At 35.0% G+C, this 19,846-nt stretch overlaps 1 long non-coding RNA gene across 1 annotated transcript; it reads left to right on the top strand.

The window, feature by feature from the left end:
- The first annotated feature begins 6,636 nt into the window (after positions 1–6,636).
- LOC118917064 (uncharacterized) lies at positions 6,637–11,761 on the top strand. Its single transcript, XR_005026653.2, has 3 exons — positions 6,637–7,954; positions 9,682–9,749; positions 10,540–11,761. It is a non-coding gene; the product is annotated as an uncharacterized LOC118917064 (long non-coding RNA).
- The last annotated feature ends 8,085 nt before the right edge of the window (positions 11,762–19,846 follow it).

Raw genomic sequence — 19,846 nt, 5'->3', positions numbered from 1 at the left:
TTGCAGCTAACCCCAAGGCTGGGAGTGGATCCTAGAATGGCTACTTAGTGCCTGTGTAATCTTAGATAGGTTTTTTAGACCCCTCTAACCCTCAGATTCTCCATATGTTAGTGAAGATAATTAACATTGGAGTTTTCTTGGTAGGGTTTTTATATGGAGTATTTTTGGTAGGTTTTTCTCAGTCAATATATATGATAGAGGTGAATTATTTAAAGTGTTCCATGTAATGCCTGACATACAGAAATTATACAATAAATGATAGCTACTATTATTTCTGAAAATATCCACTCTTCAAAAGTAGTTGTGAAATATCTAGTGATTTAGATTAAATGATCTTGCATTGGATGTGATTAAATGTTTAAGAACTAGAATTTGTTAATGGCTTGAAGTAAATAGAACTTTAAGGATATACATATGATTTTACAATCTTTTTGCTTAGACCCTGAAGTATTGAGAAAAAAAGACAAAATAGCAATAATATTAATATTTACTAGGTCTAACAATTTTTAAAAAGGAAAATGCCTAGGTCAGAACCTATCCACTTCTTGATGATTTCTTCCATCATGTTATTGTTATATTTTCTGAACTCTCACACATATTCTGTATCTAAAAGTTTAGCAGTAAATTATTATGCTCATGAGTTTTGATTTTGATAATCATTTCACATATGTTATTTGTACCCATGTTAGGTAATATAGCCATAATGATTTAGTTAAGATCCTTCAAGAGGTAAGTGTTTTTGTGTTAAACTTTTAAACAAAAATATCATCATCTCATCTGTTTTGACTATAGTGGGACCTAACACCTTTACATGGAGATTAGTATATAAACCACTGATGAATAACTCATTCTAGTAATATCATGATTTGAGATTTTTGAATTACGTGGTGACCTGGATCTCTCTTTAGGGAAGGACTTGCTGCCAGTGTGGCTGGGAGTGCTCTTGGTGACAGTGTTTAGATGTCAACCCCGGCACTGCCTCAGATACCAAGAACTGCCTCACACAAGGTAATACGCCTTCCTAGAATGGCCCACCTCCCTGAGGCGTCCCTGACCACCCCAGCTAAAACTGCAGCTGCTTTCCCCAGCCTGCACGTGCCCTCGTGCCCTTCCACATTTCTTTCTTCCTATACGGTCACTCTATGACATACTTTATGTTTTTATTTATTTATGTGATATTGTTTCTCTTTCCCCTTTAGAATGTAAACTCAAAGAAGGTTTGTAATTTGGATTTTCCCAAAGTTCAGCTTCAGTGATAAAAGATACTTATCTATAATAATGAAGCTGTAATTTGTTTTTCCCTTCGTTATGGATCCATGAATGTTTACATCCTTAGTCAAAATCTAGGAGGAGAGGAAGTATGTATAGCAGTTAATGTAGTTTCCTTTTATATGGAACTGTCCAAGGGCAATCAGCTCTTTGTTATTTAAAAAGTGTGTGGAGCTCTGCTTCCTAAATTTGGCTTCAAATATTCTTACACATGTTTAACATATTTGACTCTCTTTCATCCAATAATTTGTCTTCACACCCAAAATTCCTTTTTAAGTGAAAGGCCATTTTTCAATAGTTTTTTCATTCAAAGGCTTCTGGCAACACTGCTTTATAAATTCTATTTTTTCCTTATTTTCAGCATGGGGCACAGCAAATTACTAGCAATTGAAACTGTCCCTTTGTCCAATCAGGCTTCCAGGCCATTTGTCCCAAAATGCACCAAGCAAAGTGTTCTCTGATTGCTGGGGGGGTGGGGGGAAGTTAGCTTAAAATATTGTTATAAAAAAATTTATTGAGGCATATTTTACATATTATAAAATTCACTCACTTCCACTGTACAATTTAATAATTGCTAATGTAACTGAGTGTATAACCATTACCATAAATCAGTTATAGAACATTTTCATTCCTCCAATAAGATCACTTTTGCCCATTACAGTTAATCCCCATTCCCATTGCCAGTTTCAGCAACCATTAATCTACTCTAACAATTTGCCTTTTCTGGATATTTCGCATAAATAGAATCATATAATATGTGGTCTTTTGTGTCTAGCTTCTTTTACTTAGCAAAAAGTTTTGAAGTTCATCCATGACAAAGCATATGTCAGTAGTTTACACTGCTCAATAGTATTGTATTATCTGGATATGCCACCATTTGTCTATTCATCTATTTTGTCTATTCAGTTGATGGGTAGTTTTTTCAGTTTCTAGATATGATGAATAATATAACTCAGAATATGTTCTTGGGGAGACATATGTTCTCAGTTCTCTTGTGTAGATATTGAGTGGAGTTGCTGGATTCAATGAGAACTTTATGTTTAATCTTTTGAAAACTGCCAAACTGTTGTCCAAAGTAGCTGCACCAATTTTGTTCCCACCAGCATGTTTCTCCACATCCCCATCAATATTTATTACTGTCTATCTTATTTGTTATCTCATTGTAGAAGGTATGAAATAGTATCTTATGGCTTTAAACTGCTTTCTGTGGACAGTGTGATAAGAGAAGGCCAAGTTAAATGTCAAAGACCTTGCTGTTTTTACTGTAGTAGTTTTTCTTGAATAATCACTCTTCAAACTGTTACAAACCTTTCGTTAATTTCTACAATTCTGACAAAGTTGGTTTTGCTGACATTTTGTTGCTTTTGTGGAGGAGATTTACCAAGGTTCTCACTCTGCCATTCCAGACATCCTGCTTGAAGCTTAAAATATTGTTGTGATTAAGTTTTAACCTTATGAAATTCAGAGAGGTCTTCTTCCCCTGTATTTTCTCTTTTTATTATTTGACTTCCCAACATTTAAAATTTTCCCCATTAGAAATTTATACTGATAGAAGCTAGTCAAATAACCATCACATGTTAAATGAAAGTTTCTTTTTCTCCTTGCTTATCATTACTCTTCGGCAAGTGTAAGCTTTTTTCAAATTTATATTTTTGTTAAAAATGATACATTTTAAAACAGAAAAATTAGAAAACATTAAAATGTTACTTAAATTCTATTGTTCATATATTACATTACTTACCTATTTTCTCTACCTATATATGTTTACTGAAGTTTCATCTGGGTCTAATTTTTACATGAATTTGCTGGCTAATGAATGCAGAGACATCCAATGTTCATATGAAAAACTCCAACTTTCCATTAGTGAAGGTTATGATGATGATTATGGTAGTAATAGCAATAGTAAAAAACTCATTTAATTTTTGTATCAACTCTATGAGGTAGGAACTGCCATGACCCCCTATTTTGCAGATGAAGAAACTGAGGCACAGAAGGATTAAACAACCACTCACCTAGAAAATAGTAGAGTAGGATCTTTAATGTTAAATTCTATTGCTGTCCTTGCTTTATAGGACTTCACCAAGACACAGAGCAGTTAAAGACAGTAACTGATAAAACTGAGACTTTGATACACTTGGACTCTAGAAGTGGTGGAGTGTAACTCTTGGCGATAGAGCACCCACATGCCCCCAGGGTTAAGATGATTCATGTTGGAAATAGATTTGGGGGACAGAGAGATTCCTACCGTCCAGATTTCCTGGGACTATATTCCAGAGATATGTTCTCTCCCTAAATGCCTGGAGGAAGGGCAAGAAGGATAGGACTGGAGCAACAGGAATTAGAATTCCAAGATGAGCTATTAAAACATCTTTCCCCAGGAGTAATATGCCTATGGCAACATCCCAACTACAGAGGCAGGACCACTCCAAGCCTACTAAGAGATGCCAGAAAAAGTATAGCCAATATCCTTACCAACCACCTCTTTGAGCACTTCTAAATAAATTGGCAGCCCAGGCTGACTGATAGGACTCCCCAGGTTAGATACAGTGATGGCTCTTCCATCCTGACAACTCTGGGCATGCTGGCAACATACATATTTGCTATGTCATACATACTGGCCAGTTCAGGCATACAGATCTTCCCAAATTATTCTATTATGAACATGAAAGGCAGAACATCCATGCCACACACCCCCACCCTCCTCAGAGCCCAGGAAGGCTCTTGGCCATCCTACCAATGTAGCACACAGGCAAGAAGAGGGCCAGTTGAGATCTTTCCAAATTTTGGAAAACCATATTTTTCAACTCCATTCCCCTGCATGAAACTTTTATGTTCATTTCTGCAAGCTTTATCTCAGCGTGGTTTTCATGTGATCACTCCAGCCAGTGAATGCATTCCTGTTAGTTTTCAAATGTTGACATTGACAGGTGACAGTTAAGTAGTGACAGTTTATAAGAATTTTCTATGTTTCTAAGTATTTGTTTACTTTCACTATTAAATGTAAACTTGGAATTTCCCCACCAGGTGATGTTAAACACATGTCACTGATTTTGAACTCAATATAATGCATAAAAGTATTTATGAAAATCACATGCTCCTCAGACGTCACAAGGAAATACTTTGGCAGAATCTGCTTATACATTTTATAATATGTATGTAATCAGAGAAAATTATATATTACTTTTTTAAGAGTTTTATTATGGAGCTTATTTAGTAGTGACTATGGAATAAATGTTTTATCATATTTATCATGATATATTGACTAAATTAGACATGATTAATACCATTGATTTGCTAGAATATGTATAATGTAAGCTAACTTTGTTATAGTAGATGTAAGTGATTTTTTTTAACCAGTTATATTTCACCAGACTTTATAATCTGGCAGCAAACTCTGCTGGAAGACTTGTAAATAGTAAAGACAAGGAAATTGTTTCTTTTGGCTCATCAGCTAGATTACACTGTAAAAGGATAGAACTACCCTGCCTGTACATGTAGATTCAATGACTATTCCTTCCACCATTGTCCCAAGTGACTATTCTTGACAAAGCCTTATTGAAGGATTGCATTTTGTTCTATTTATATAGCAAAGTTCAATAGAACATAGTTTGGGTCTTCATTGTGACTCATATCCAGTAACATTATCAAGTCAGTGTTTTGGAAAGGGTTCAGGTAATACTTCTATCTTTTGCAATAACATTAAGTATTTTCCCAAATATATCCTCTGTTTTCCATAGATTTTAAGAAACCATTTTCAGATATTTTCCCAAATCTTCAAAAAATATTATCTCTTTAGTACAACAGAATTGTTCATGTGCCTTGTGCTGAGATTTTGTTTATAGATGGATTTCCCCGTCTATAAATTGGGGAGATTCCTATCTCAAAGTTGAGGTTTACCAACAGACATCCAAAATAGAAAAAAAAAAGGATATGTAAGTGGATATACAATTATAGGTGCTTGCTTTGAAGATGTAAAGAGAAGTGGTAAATGATAATATAATGTTAAAGGGAAGATATTTTTATAAAAAAATGATAGAAACATTAAAAATTCCTGGCAGTCTAAGCTCATTTAAAGCAATGTGTTTCAAAATGTGGTTCCCATTGGTAACTATTAGTCCATTCTTGGGTTCTGTGATTCTGCTGCTGTTTTGTTCCTTCAGTTTTCCTTTGTTCTTATACTCTACATATGAGTGAAATCATTTGGTATTTGTCTTTCTCCCCCTGGCTTATTTCACTGAGCATAATACCCTCTAGCTCCATCCATGTTGTTGTAAATGGTAGGATCTGTTTTTTCCTTATGGCTGAGTAATATTCCATTGTGTGTATGTACCACATCTTCTTTATCCATTCATCTACTGATGGACATTTAGGTTGCTTCCACATCTTGGCTATTGTAAATAGTGCAGCAATAAACATAGGGGTGCGTCTGTCTTTTTCAAACTGGAGTGCTTCATTCTTTGGGGAGGATGGGTGGGAAGGGAGGGACAAGGGTGGGGAAAAAGAAAGGGGGCATTACGATTAGCATGTATAGTGTGGGCGGGGCATGGGGAGGGCTGTGCAACACAGAGAAGACAAGTAGTGATTTTGCAGCATCTTACTACGCTGATGGACAGTGACTGTGAAAGGGTATGTGGGGGGTACTTGGTGAAGGGGGGAGCCTAGTAAACATAATGTTCTTCATATAATTGTAGATTAATGATACCAAAATAAAAAAATATATATGTATATATATATATATATATTTTTTTTTTAAACTGTGGTTCCCAGAAGAACAGCATCTTTCAAGGAATTGCTACATTTTACCTAAGTTACCAAATTTCTGGACATATAGTTATTTATAATATTCCTTTATTATACTTTGAATATGCATGGATCAGTAGTAATGGCCTGTCTTTCGTTTCTGATACCAGTAGTTTGTATTTTTTCTCATTTTTTCTTGGTTTGCCTGGCTAGAAGTTTACATATCTTATTGGTCTTTTAAAAGAAACATCTTTTGGTTTCATTGATTTTATCTATTGATTTCCAGTTTTTAATTTGATTGATTTCTCCTCTAATTTTTATTGTTTATTTTTTCTTGACTCTGGATTTAATTTGCCCTTCTTTTTCTAGTTTCCTAATTTGGAAACATAGGTTTTTGCATTTAGAGCTTTCTTCCTTTCTAATTTGTGCATTCAATGCTATAAATTTCCTTCTAAGCACTGCTTTAACTGAATCCTACAAAGTTTGATATATTGTATTTTCATTTGGTTCAAAATATATTTTAATTGTTCTTTAGATTTGTTATTTAATTCTTGTGTTATTTAGAATTGTGTTGTCTAATCTCCAAATATTTTGGGAATTTCCAACTATCATTCTGTTTATTTTTTTTTTTAGTTTTATCAATCTGTTATTTATTTTTAGTTTAATTCCATTGTGGACTGAGTATACCTTATATGATTTTTAAATTTGTTAAGGTGTGTTATATGGCCCAGAATATGGTCTATTTTGGTGAATGTTTTATAAGCTTGGGATGCATGTGCATTCTGATGTTGAATGAAGTATTTTACAAATGTCAATTAGATCCAATTGATTGATGGTGCTGTTCAGTTAGTACGTACTTACTGTTTTCCTGTCAGCTGGATCTGTCAGTTATTGATAGAGTGGTGATCAAGTCTCCAACTATGCTTGTGGTTGTGTCTATTTCTCCATGAAGTTCACTCATTTTGGTCTCAAGTATTTTGACATGTTATTGTTAGGTGCATAAATATTAAGGACTGTTATACCTTCTGGGAGAATTGATCCCTTTATGCTTCTGTAATGCCCTCTCCCCTAATAATTTCCCTTGCTCTGAAGTGTATTTTGTCCAAAATGAATATCATTACTCCAGCTTTCTTTTGCTTAGTGTTAGCATGATATATCTTTCAACATCCCTTTGTTTTTTAACCTATTTAAGTTTTATATTCTACTATTTTTGTAACTGGTTTTGTTTTGTTTGTCGTGCACTTTTTCTGCCTTCTCTGGTGTGGTTAAATGTTTTATGATTCCATTTTCTCACTTCTCTTAGCATATCAATTATTTTTGTAAAAAAAATAAGTGTTTAGAAATTTTTAATATATATTTCTAAGCATTCTAAGTCCACTTTCACATAACACTGTACTGCTTCCTGGGTAGTGCAGACTCCTTATAACAGAACGTCCCCAGTTCATTCCTCCTGTCCCTAACATTGTTGTTACTCATTTCATATCACTTCATTTCCCTTCATTTCACATTCATGAGTTAAAATCAACAAATATGTTGTTATTATTATTTTTAAGAACATATATGTTAGATCAATTAAGAACATAAAAAATATTTTATTTTACCTTCATTTATTTCCTTCTCTAATGTTATTCCTTTCTTTGTGTAGGTTTGAATTTCTGACCTGTATGATTGTTCCTCTCTCAGAAGAACTTTTAACACTTCTTGCAAAGCAGATTTACTGGCAACAAACAAATTTCTTCAATTTTTGTTTGTCTGAGAAAGTCTTTATTTTTCTCTCACTTTTGGGTGATGAGGTTGCTGGTAAAAGTGTCCTTTGAGGCCAGGCCTTTGTTTAGAAGGGCAGAATATTATGAGCATATTTCCAAATGGTTCCTATTTCCCTCCTCCTGCCAGAAACATGACAGGATTTTACTACTCTACCAGATAAAGTGGAAGACAAACAATGGTAAGATTATAATCACCTTAAGAAACTGGTGAGTTCCTGGAGGTAAAACTCAGAATGTATGGCAATCCAATGGAGGCTCAGCTCAGGAGTTTTTCTCTCAGGAGTTTTTCTCTCTCAAGTCCAAGGTCGGTCTCCAGTAATTAGTCAATTACACTTTAACTTGTTTTTCATTTTGTGGAAAGAACACTTAATATGACATTTACCTCTTAACAAATTTGTAAGTACATAATATACTATTGTTAACAACAGGTAAAGTGTTGTACACTTAAATGTTCCTACCATTTGCTGTCACCTGAAGCTGCTTCTGTTCTTGGTCAGCTGTGATTCTCTATATTCTCCTATCTCTTCAGTTTTCAGGGTAGTAGTTTGCCCTGTGACTTTGGCTTTCTGATGATTCTTTCAGAGAGGTTGCCATCCATTCTGAGTTTGTTTAGCTTTCTTCTTATGGTGAGAATGGGATTAATGCCTGCTAAGTTCTTCATATTGTTGATCAGGAAGTCAAGAATTTTTTTTATTTGTAAGGCACCAACAGCAAAAATTAAAAGCATAACAATATCAACATCTAAAAAATTATGAAAGGAAGATTTGCTAATTCAATTCAACCTTTCAATATCTTCCCAGAGTAACTATACAATGTTGAACTTAACCTGACTACTTTGCTCCCAGAAAACAGTGGTGGTTGAAGAAATTTCCACTATTACTTATCTTCTACCCCTTTGAGTTCCAGGAAATGGCTTACTGAAAACAAACATCCTCCCTCACATGACTTACACAAAACTTCTGTCCACTTTTTTTTGTGCCTCCCCTAAAACTCACAGATGAACCTATTCCTTACTGACAATATAACAAGCTCAGATACAGACCCTCCAAATTTCCATTCTTTGTCTCATAAATGATTAGAAAATTTTTGTACCCTAACACTTGCTAGACAAACACTTGCTAGAGAAAAACATGTCTTATTCAGACTGATACTCCCACTGATCACAAAAACATTTCCTCTTACATATCACCCCATCTATAAATTGTTTATTATGTACCCCAAGCAAAACCACCCTACTAAGAAACTCTGATATTCAGATCTGGAGTGCTCTCCCTATTAGAATAACCTGATAAAATCATTTTTGGATTTTTGTCCTTAACACACTCCCTAGCAAGTTTATAAATAGTTTCCCTCACTTTATGAAAAGTTTAAAAAACTTTATCATTTTAATGTTACAGATTTTTCAACCTAAAATTCTGACTGATAACTTCAAGACATAATAAAACTACTTGGCATTTTGTCATATTATCCCATACCCCAAATAATCAATCATACATTATTAATAGCAAGAAACAAGTCATAATTTTAATGTCAATTTAGATAAATCTGTGACATAATAAGAAACAACCTTTTTCAAAACATAATCTTTATTTTGATAGCTTCTATGGAAAATTATGTCACCATGACTTTCCCAATATTTTGATTTTTAGATTTATACATAACCCTGCTTTATTATCCAATTCAAATCCTAATACCATATTGAAAAGTCTAAAATAAATGCACATAAACAAAAATTTAGATATTCTAACCCAAATTACACATTCTCTCAAGATGCTCATAAATGATGCCCCTTGCAATTCCATGTTCTGAGAACCAAACAATTAAATTGTCCAACTCAGTTATGGCCTATCCTTGGCAGTATACACTCTTCTAACAGGATGTTAAAATGGAAACCTTTCTGTTTCAGCTTTGACTGAGACTTCAAATCCAAGAAGAAGACAACAGCAAGCAAGTGCTTCCATGGTCCACACTAAGGTGATATATTGCCTATATAAGACTAGCTAAGAAAATAGCAAGGAAACCAAAATGAAAACTGTTTTTTAAGCCCTAGTTAAATGTTTATCACAGCATAAAAGTTTTGAGGTTGAAGACACTAGGAGAAATAATTTTTTTGGATGAAGTTATTGAACTGAGATGGCCTTTTTTTCCCCCTTCCCACCCCTCAGAGTCAGAAAAGCAAGAATGGTACTTTATTCTTAACTGAACTCACTCAGAGGGGGTTTAGTGCAACAATTTGGAAAACTTGATTTATATGCTCTGGGGTGAGGGAAGAGAATGCAGGTGCGTGAGGAATCCCTGAGAGAGGGAAGACAAAGGCAGAGGAGTGAGGGAGCCATCACATATGCCCCTGCAGTATGTGTCTTCTGTAATTAGAATTGTGCCAAATGAGAATGAGCTGGCCAGGAATGGATTTAAAGAGGCTTTGGTATTACCCCAGCTAAATGGGACACTCTCAGAAATCCAAGGCTGAGGGAGTGATCTTGACTTAGGGGAGCATGGAACAAGCAAAAGGTGTATTACCTGAGTAACCAGAGTGCAGACCCTCTGTGAAAGAGTTAAATTTAAACATTTGCTAAAGCAAAATCATGAGAGTACTACATAAGTAAAACTGTTCCTTCCCCTACCTTTATTTTCCTCCAATGCCTCTCGTCTTAGAGATTAAAATGTGAGTTAGCAAGCTGGGGACAGAAGGCAGTAATGAGAAAACGCAGCAATGGCTGGCAAAATAGAGAATATGAAGGCATATTCTCTTTTTTCATTGCAGGCTCCATACCTCAACAGGTGCAACAAAGGAGGGATTGAGAGAGGAGATATTGATTCTAAATGAAATTGAGTTTTAACAATTGCATGGATCTGGACATTTTCATTACTGAAATAAAGCAGGACAAGATATGGGGGCTACCTTAGATGTCACCAAAGAACAGGAAATAACTAGATCCATGGAAAAGTTTTGAACAGGCAAAGGGGAAACTGAATACAATTGTTTTCTGCTTGCAGCATATGGAGACATTCTTTCAGTGTAAAGTTACAGGAAATTGCTGGTGTTTAGCGCCATCCAAAATCAGGGTCCATTTTAACCATAAACTCCATTCGTAAACATACCAATTAACTTCAAGACTCAGTTTAAGTATCATACCTTCTAAAACACCTGTAACCATCCCAGTTCTCAATGACTATCAAATTTTCGGAACTCTTATAACACAGATTTTCTCTAACTTCTACTTGAATTTGATATAAAATACCTCGTGTTGATTTTTTTTACTGCTTTAATGAGATATAGTTAACTCATAATATTTATTGTTTAATATTTATTTATCAACATATGTATATATCTATATATTTGTGGATCTATCATCACCATCAAGATAGTGAACTTACCTCAATCCCCAATGCTTTCCCATTAGCCTTTATAATTCTTCCCTCTCATCCCTCTGCACCATCTCCTACCCACAGGCAACAACTAATCCAGTTTCTGTCAACATAGATCAGTTTGCATTTTCAGGAATTTTATATAAATGGAATTCTATATGCATATTATATTTCATATAATACATATATGTTACATATACATATTGTGTGTGTGTGTGAAAGGGAAAACGAGAGAGAGGAGAGAGATTGAGAGCTGGAGATCTGATGGCGCAGATCCCAGTACAGGTCTGAAGATGGGAGTATCAGGAGCACTGTAGACAAGAGATAAATGTCCCAGTCAAGTAGACAAGCAGAAAGTGAATTCAGTTTTCCTCCATCGTTTTGTTCTAATTAAGGTTAGGAAAAATCCCCAAATACCTGGAAACTACAAGATTTTTTAAATAACCTGTTTTCTCTAACTTTTACTTTATAATTAAGTACACATGAAAAGAACCATGAAACCATGAAAAGGGCCAAAGAACACATGAAAAAAATTAGAAAGTATTTTGAAGTGAATAAAAATGAAATTTCAACATATCAAGAATTTTGAGATGCAGCTACAAATGTATTTAGAGACAAAATTACAAGAAGGAAATGATCAAATCAGTAGTTTAATCATCTGTTAAGAAGCTAGCAAAGTTTGAGAAAATTACTTCTAAAGGAAACAGAAGAGATAATAAATGTGGAAAGCAGAAATAAATGGAAACAGAAAAAAACACAAAAAATAAAACTGAAATGTTCTTTGAGAACACCAATAAAGTTGTTATACCCCTAACCAGACTGATAAAGAAAATAAAAGAGAAGACACAAATAACCAAATTAGAATTAAGAGAGGTGATAATACTACAAATTTTATACATATTCCAAGGATGAAATGGAAATCTTCCTTGAAAGACATGAACCAACAAATTCACTTAAAAAAACAAAAGGCCATTTCAGTAGCCTTAAATCTACTATCGAAATAAAAACCTTTTCATGAAGAAAACAGGATGAGATAGTTTCATGGAAATTTCTACCAAACATTTAAGGAGAGAATCATATCAATTCTATAAAAACTCTTCCAGAAAATTGAAAAGGAAGGAATGATTCCCAACTTAATGAGGTCATTACGATTTGGGTGCCAAACCATTACCAAAAAGAAATAGAGATGACTATGCTTTATGAATGTAGATACAAAAATTTCTAACAGAACTTTAGCAAATCAAATGCAACAATAAACCAAATGGCTTTTATTTCAGGGATACTTGCTTGGTTTAAGATTTTAAAATTAATCAATGTAATTCTCTTTATTACAGCTGAAAAGGTAAAACCACATTGTCATCTGAATAGTTGCTGAAACACTGAAAAGTTTTTGAGAAAATACAGCATTTATTTCTTTTTTTTTAAAAATTAAGCTATCATTGACATACAATCTTATGTAGGTTTCACATGAGCAACATTGTGGTTTCAACATTCATCCATATTATCAAGTCCCTCAACCATTGCAGTCACTGTCCATCAGTGTAGTAAGATGCTATAAAGTCACTACTTGTCTTCTCCGTGCTGTACTACCTTCCCCTGGAGTAGAAAAGCTCTTTATCTGTGGGGATGCCTGGGTTATTGTGACTTTTGAACCAGATACAGGCCTAAGAGTTTATATACTGTGTAAAGTCTGAAACTCTCCCTATGGCCCTCACAGTCAGTTTCTTTGCTGATACATGCAAGTGGCCTAACTACTTTGACAAACTTACTTGGCCAATTATATGGCCAATGAAAGCTTCTCAAGGAACTCTGCGGAAGTCAAAATTCCTTGCACAGAGGAGTGCTTTCAAGCTGGAGACACAGCATGGTGCTGTGTGCTGCGTGGGCAGGAATAATGGCTGGAGGGAACTCCTTTGTCAAATGTTCCTCAGACACCTGTTGCATGTCTGCATTCTCTTTCTCTTTTTGTATTGTATCCTTTGCCTCTAAATAATAGCCTCATGTGTGTGCTCTATGGAATCCAGTGAATGCTTTCAGATAGCCTTAATCAGAAAAATCTTTGCAGCCTGATAAGGGCATCTATGATAAACTAACAGCTTATACTTAATGGTGAAAGACTGAATGCTTTTCCTCTAAGATTAGGAACAAATCAAGGTGGTACATTCTCATTATTTCTATTCAACATCATATTGGAGATTCTAGCCTGTGCATCCAGGTAGAAAAAGAAATAAAAGGCAATTGTCTATGTAGAAAATCCTCCAAAATCTACTAAGAAAGTTATCAGAAGTAGTAAATGAGTTTAACAAAATTGCAAGGATACAAGATCAATTTATAATTAATTATATTTCTATAATATTAACAGTTAACAATTAGAAACTGACACAATAATGCCACTTACAATAATATCAAATGTATGGAATATTTAGGTATAAATTTTACAGAAGAGGTATAAGACCTATACACTGAAAATTAGAAAAATATACCTGGGATAAAATAAAGACATGGACAGATAACTATCTTGCATTCATAATTTGCATGTCTCAATATTGTCACGACATCAATAATCTGTAAATTCATCTTTGGATTCAATGCAATCCCAATCAAAATCCCAGAAGACTTTATTTTAGAAACTAACAATTAGTTTCTAAAATTTGTATGGAAATATACAGTTTGCTTTTCAAAAGACAGTTATAAAAAAAAGCAAGCCAATATTTGGAAAAAAGAAAACTTACAAGACATACATCTGAGAAAGAAGTTGTATCTTGACTTCTATAAGAATCCCTCTAATTCATAATAATCAGAAGATAAAAACAATTTATAAATGGGTAAAAGATTTTAACAGATGTTCATGTTTTGATTTTTATCAGGGTAAGCCTTGCAAAGCCTACATTTCTTTAAGCCACCAGCACCAATCACAGTTAATAAAGATGTTTTACATATGTCCAAATCTATAGAAGATTTAAATGAAATCTGTTGCCTTAAAATTTGTATTTGTATAACATTGTTCTACAATCTTTATGAAAGGTACCAATGGAATAAACTAATGTGAATATTCAGACTACTAAATACAGCAGTTCAACAATGTTATAACATTCTTCTTGTTCAATTTTGGTGCCTTTTTTGTTTGGTAGTCTAGACATAGCCTGTGTTTCTTAGACATGTTTATAAATGGATTGGAAAGGTGGTCTAAATAAAGGCATTACTGAAATACAAAGCATCTTTTTGTTATACATTTTTGTTATTAAGAAAAGATTCCAAAAGAGGGCTTCTGGCAATGAGTCACATATTCTGACAGATGTTTTCTACAGATGCTAGCTCAGCTCCACCTTCCCCAAAAATGTAAGTTTTAGAAGGAGAGGTCTTTCTTTAAGAGCCCTTGGGAAATAAGTTGTAGAGTAGACTGTGTTTCTTAAAACCACTCCTATCATTGTTTAAAATCCAATGGCAAAGGTCTTTTCTGGTAAATAAATGACTTTGAAACTTTAAAATTTTCAACATATTTTGCTCATTGATTCAAAACTACAGCCATGCAAGAGAACTTGAAAAGTAAAGGATTGGAGAAACATGAAGAAAGCTAATTTTACCTTTTGAATGTGAAATTCTGTGTAAAGACAAAGATTCTTTTTGTCCTCAAATGTGGAAAAGGCTTAAGAAATTACTTGATTAAATATCCTTGTTTCATAAATAAGGAAACTGGGGCCCAAAGAAAGTAGGTGTAAGGAGCCAGGAGTGAAAGCCAACAAGCCGTGGCTCTACTTCTAGTTGGGCGTTCTTCCCATTACACATCTGGAATGACAGGAGGAAATAATCTCTGACAACATAATGAAGACCACTTAGAGAGGTCAAATAAATTGCCCAGAGTCATATAGTTAATAAGTGGCAATGCTGGGACAATACTACATATCTGAGACCCAAAAGCCCATGATTTATATGACAAGACATACATCTGAGAAAGAAGTTGTATCTTGATTTCTGTAAGAATCCCTCTAATTCATAATAATCAGAAGATAAAAACACAATTTAAAAATGGGTTAAAGATTTTAACAGGTGTTTGTGTTTTTTTATCAGGGTAAGCCTTGCAAAGCCTACATTTCTTTAAGCCACCAGCACCAATCACAGTTAATAAAGATGTGTGATTTTTATGACCACTGTATTCTTTATATGTTGTTATAAACCAATTAAAATGGGTTTTTGTTAAAATATATTTGAGTTTCATAAAGAAACTTTCTGGTTTGGCTCATCTTTGTATTCTTCAGCATACATACACAATAAGTATTGGCTATTGATTCACCGATTCACATATATTGATTTTAATGTAGCTAATTTTTAACCTGAATGTGTATCCACTATACGCTTAAAATACTATGGCCATTTGTGTTGGCTGTAATTCCTTGATAGCAAGAATTTATCTCTTCTGCTATTCTCCTAGGATGTCTTTTTCATGATCCAAGATACTCTGGGGTGCTGAATTTTCTAGCTGATCTAATTCACTCACAGGAAAAAATGTAATAAAAGAATGGTATAGATTTCTATTAATACATGGGTATAGACATATTTGACTCTATTCACTGTTTCATTTTTTCCTAGAGAAACTGAGAGAGATTGGGCTGAAAGAAAGGTGAGAACATGAGTGAAGGAAAATTTCCCTCACATAAATACATTTATTTTGATTCCCTTTGTAATTTGGGATTTGCTCCTTGAGCATCTCTCTCCAGCTATTAATTTCTCATGTCCTATTTCTCATTTAACTGCTCAATCCCCATTTTTTAAAACGCACTAAGATCTGATTATTGCCTGTAAATGTAGTCCCTAAAATCCCATTATAACATTATTATATTGATAATCAATATGAAGTTATGAAATAACGTTTTTTTAGGGAGATGACATAGTAAGTATGCTGGTTTATATATGCCTCTCATAAATATGCTAAAAATTGGCTGTGCTTGGGAAATATAGCATGAGGGGACTGTACAAAACATAGTACTTCTGGAAAGCATAACTTCAATTCTTTTATTCTTTGTAAATGCTTCAATTATGTGCTAAGTACTTGTAAAAATTGCCTTCAACATATTGCAGTGATTAAGAGCAGACAGTACAAGGCTGATATACAGGATTTTAAAGTCTAACATGTGTGTGTTGTGAGTTTGTTGTAAATTGTATGGGCATTTAGATAAATGAAGTCTTCTCCATGTAGGCCTTGCTTAATGTAGAATCCAAAAAGGAAGATCAATTATGGTTGCTTTAATGTATTTTTAATCATTCCAAGTGCAACTGTTTGAAACATAAGGTTTAAAATATAGTCAAACTGAAGCATAAATTTAATCCTAATAAATAACACCACAGTAAAGATGTCAGGACTATATTAATAAAGAGTAGCTCTTCCGTATAATATTTAGTAAAATCTGGGAAATGAAGCACAGTAAAATATAAAATAATTTAATACAATCAGGTAAATAGAGTAAGTAAAGGAATGAAAATGCAAATTCATGTAAGAAGAAATATAAATGATCAAACAAAATAATCCTCTTCTTTAACTTAATATAATTAAAATAATGTCATCCCTTTTACCTACCCAGCTACTTACTTAAAAAATTGGTAACATTCAGTGTGGTAAGAAGGGCACTCATATGTATTTGGTATGAGTGGATAAGGATTTTTTGAAGAGTAATCTGAGGAAAAAGTATAGAATTTTAAAAAATTTGCCTTCTCTTTGCCCCAAATAATTCAACCTCTAAGAATCTTCTTCAGTTATACTAACCTAATCATGATAGCACACACACACACACACACACACACTGAATACACACAAATTCACATGCTCATGCAGAGCCATATTTGTTCCAAACATCGCTTGAGGTTTCAATATCAGTAAACAAAGAGAAAAAATTATATACTTCCATTCAGACATTACTATAAAATTATTAAATGGAATGAGGTGTAAAGTTATACACAATAATGTTAAGTGGATTAAAAAAACAAACAAACCAATGTCTGTGGCATGATTCCAGTTTTGTAAACAAAGAAAATCATTAATGAATATAATAAGTGTGTCAGAGTACATACATGTAATGGATAAATATATGGAAACCAGAAAAATATATTTAGCAAATTCAATACTAGTTACTGTTGGGGGATGGAACTGACCAACTTAAACATGAGAATGGGTTTCAGTGGGTAAATTAGAAAGAAAAGTTTTTTATTTCCCTCTCTTGTGACTGGTGATTTATTTCTCTCTTTTGTGACTACATGTTTAAAAAGTAAGAAAAGGAAAGAAGATGGCTCACTGGCTATTAACCTATACATTTTAGCAATATATTATATCTGATCTACTAAAAAAAAATCAAGTAATTCTACATCTAGGGGGGAACCAAAGAAAATATGTATTTGGACTGTGGCCTAAGTAGAATTATCCCTACTGGAAACAGCTGGTCTCTGGAAACTAGATAGACATCTATGATGCTATTCCTTTGGGAATCAAGCTTACCTAGAGACAGTTATCAGTTTGATATATTGGATGGTAAGCAAAATGTGGCACTGTAAGTATTAGGCATATCAGTCAGCAAGCAAAGATCCGAGTATATATAAAGTTAGCACCAAAGAGGTACTACCAGTTAGAAACTCCAACACTGGCTTAAGTTACCTATCCCCATAGCCTTGGATTCATGTGGGTTACAAGACAGGATATCAGGGCATAAAATTGTGTACTATCCTCCTGGTGAAATATGGATAAGGGTTGTGAAGATAAAGTCCCAAAGAACAAGGCAAAGACCACAGCAAGACCAGTTAAAATTTAACTTGAGCTTAGTATGCTGAGTTACATACTCCAAACAGAAACAGGAACAGAACTGGAAGAGAATTCACCTGAATAAGAAAGATCTATCTCACATTACTGTTCACAATTTGATTGTACTGTAAATAAAATACGATTTCTCTTTCCCTCATCAAAAAATGGACACTTCAGATTTTCCTATTTCTCCTAATGGCACCATAATGTTTTAGTTCACTAGACTCAAGATTTTAAATTATCTGTAGCTCTTTTTCTGTCTTTCCCAACATCCACAAATCTTGACAACTGTAACCCAAGTCCACATCTTTATTTTATTTTAGTTACTAAAATAGTCTTCTGATTTATCTTCCTTTTTCTGATCAACCCTCCACAGAAAATGTTAAGATAATCTTTTTCAAATTAAATCTTTCCACAAAATCTCTACTCTTCCTAAGAACACCAGCTGTGATGAAATGTCTCTCAGACAGCCCCCACACCCCAGTTCTCTTCTCAGATGGCTTGCATTGCCACTAGCCTGGATAATTTTCTACTTCAACTCCAGAAATTCAGATACCTTTACCTCTAAGTATAGTAAAGCAGAGCGGTCAAGATCTCAGACTCTAAAACTATACTCAGTTGCATGTACTATGGTGCACTATATGACCTTAGACATTTGATTTAATCACACTAAGGCTAGGTTTACTTATCCACAAATAGGTATAATATTTCATAAAATTCATAAACTTTTTAGACTTCAATGTTATCTTCCAAAGTTTGTTATTATTTTGGCACAGGCTTATACACAAATATTAACAATTACTATCATTACTAAAAACATGACAGCATTTTTCTTTTATTTTTTTAATGTTTCTTACTAGTATATGCAAGTAAGCTTTTTAAAAGTATATATTTTTGTTCATGTAAAGAATATATGATGTATACTATATAAGAAATAACATTGATATGAAGTACCAGTAACTTTCAAAATGCTTTCCTCATCTTTCAAGTTCTTGCTTTTCCTCCATCGGGTAAGCCTGTGGTTCTTTCCACAGTCTGATCTTTTTGGTGAAAAGTCTTCCTTGGAAATTTGTCAGTCCAAAACTAAATTTTTACCAAAAGAGAAAGTGCACAGATGTGTATGCTTTGGAACTCTGTTATTCTTCCTACTTAAAGAGTAGTACACCAAAACTAGCTAAGGAAAATTTAGTGTTTTAAATGATCAGGAGAATCTCCCGAAATAATTCCAACAAAATGTAGCAAGGACTCCCAGGTACCAGAAAATTCGCAGGAGCACGACAGGCACAGCTTCTTCGGCATCAGGCCACCAAGGCTGTGCTCATCAAACTGAAATTCTTCATTAGGTGCCAAGGGTTCAGATGGGCGCTGTAACCCGCAAACCTTTCTGCGAGGCCTAAGCAAGGGGCCCTAACAGCCGGGGCCTGATGGTTGACCAGTCTCCGCAGGAACAGCGGGCCTCGATCCCTGAGAGATGGGTGAAGGGGTCTCCACTCCCTAGTGTGGCGGCGGGCTCACAGCACGTGCTCGGCGGCGTGAGCGCGGTGATGAATACTTCTGGGGGCCGTGAAGGACGGGCTGGCTGCTGCCCGTGATGTTGCCTAGACGGCGGTGTGGGCACAGGGGCCGGCCTCCCCTTGGCGGTTTGCAAGCCCTCGTGCTAATGGGAAGGGCGCATCAGAGGGGTCTGCAGCGCAGCTCCGGGCAGTGGCCAGAGGCTGCGGCCGGCGCGGCTGCCCGGCACAGAGGTAGGCCGGGCCGGGGGCTGGCGACCCCGCCAGGGAAGCGCTCCTGCAGCTGCAGGCTGCCTGGGGCCGCCGGGCTGGGGCAGCGCGGGGGCGGGCGAGGCGGCTCCGCCCGAGGCCGCCGGGGACTTGCCCGCTAGGGGCCGCGCGTGGGCGGACGCGCTCCTGATGGGCGC

The sequence above is a fragment of the Manis pentadactyla genome, chromosome 7, assembly GCF_030020395.1.
Source record: "Manis pentadactyla isolate mManPen7 chromosome 7, mManPen7.hap1, whole genome shotgun sequence".
Classification (NCBI taxonomy): Eukaryota; Metazoa; Chordata; class Mammalia; order Pholidota; family Manidae; genus Manis; species Manis pentadactyla.
Note: the sequence above shows the minus strand (reverse complement) of the source record. Positions and strands in the feature narration are given on the sequence as shown.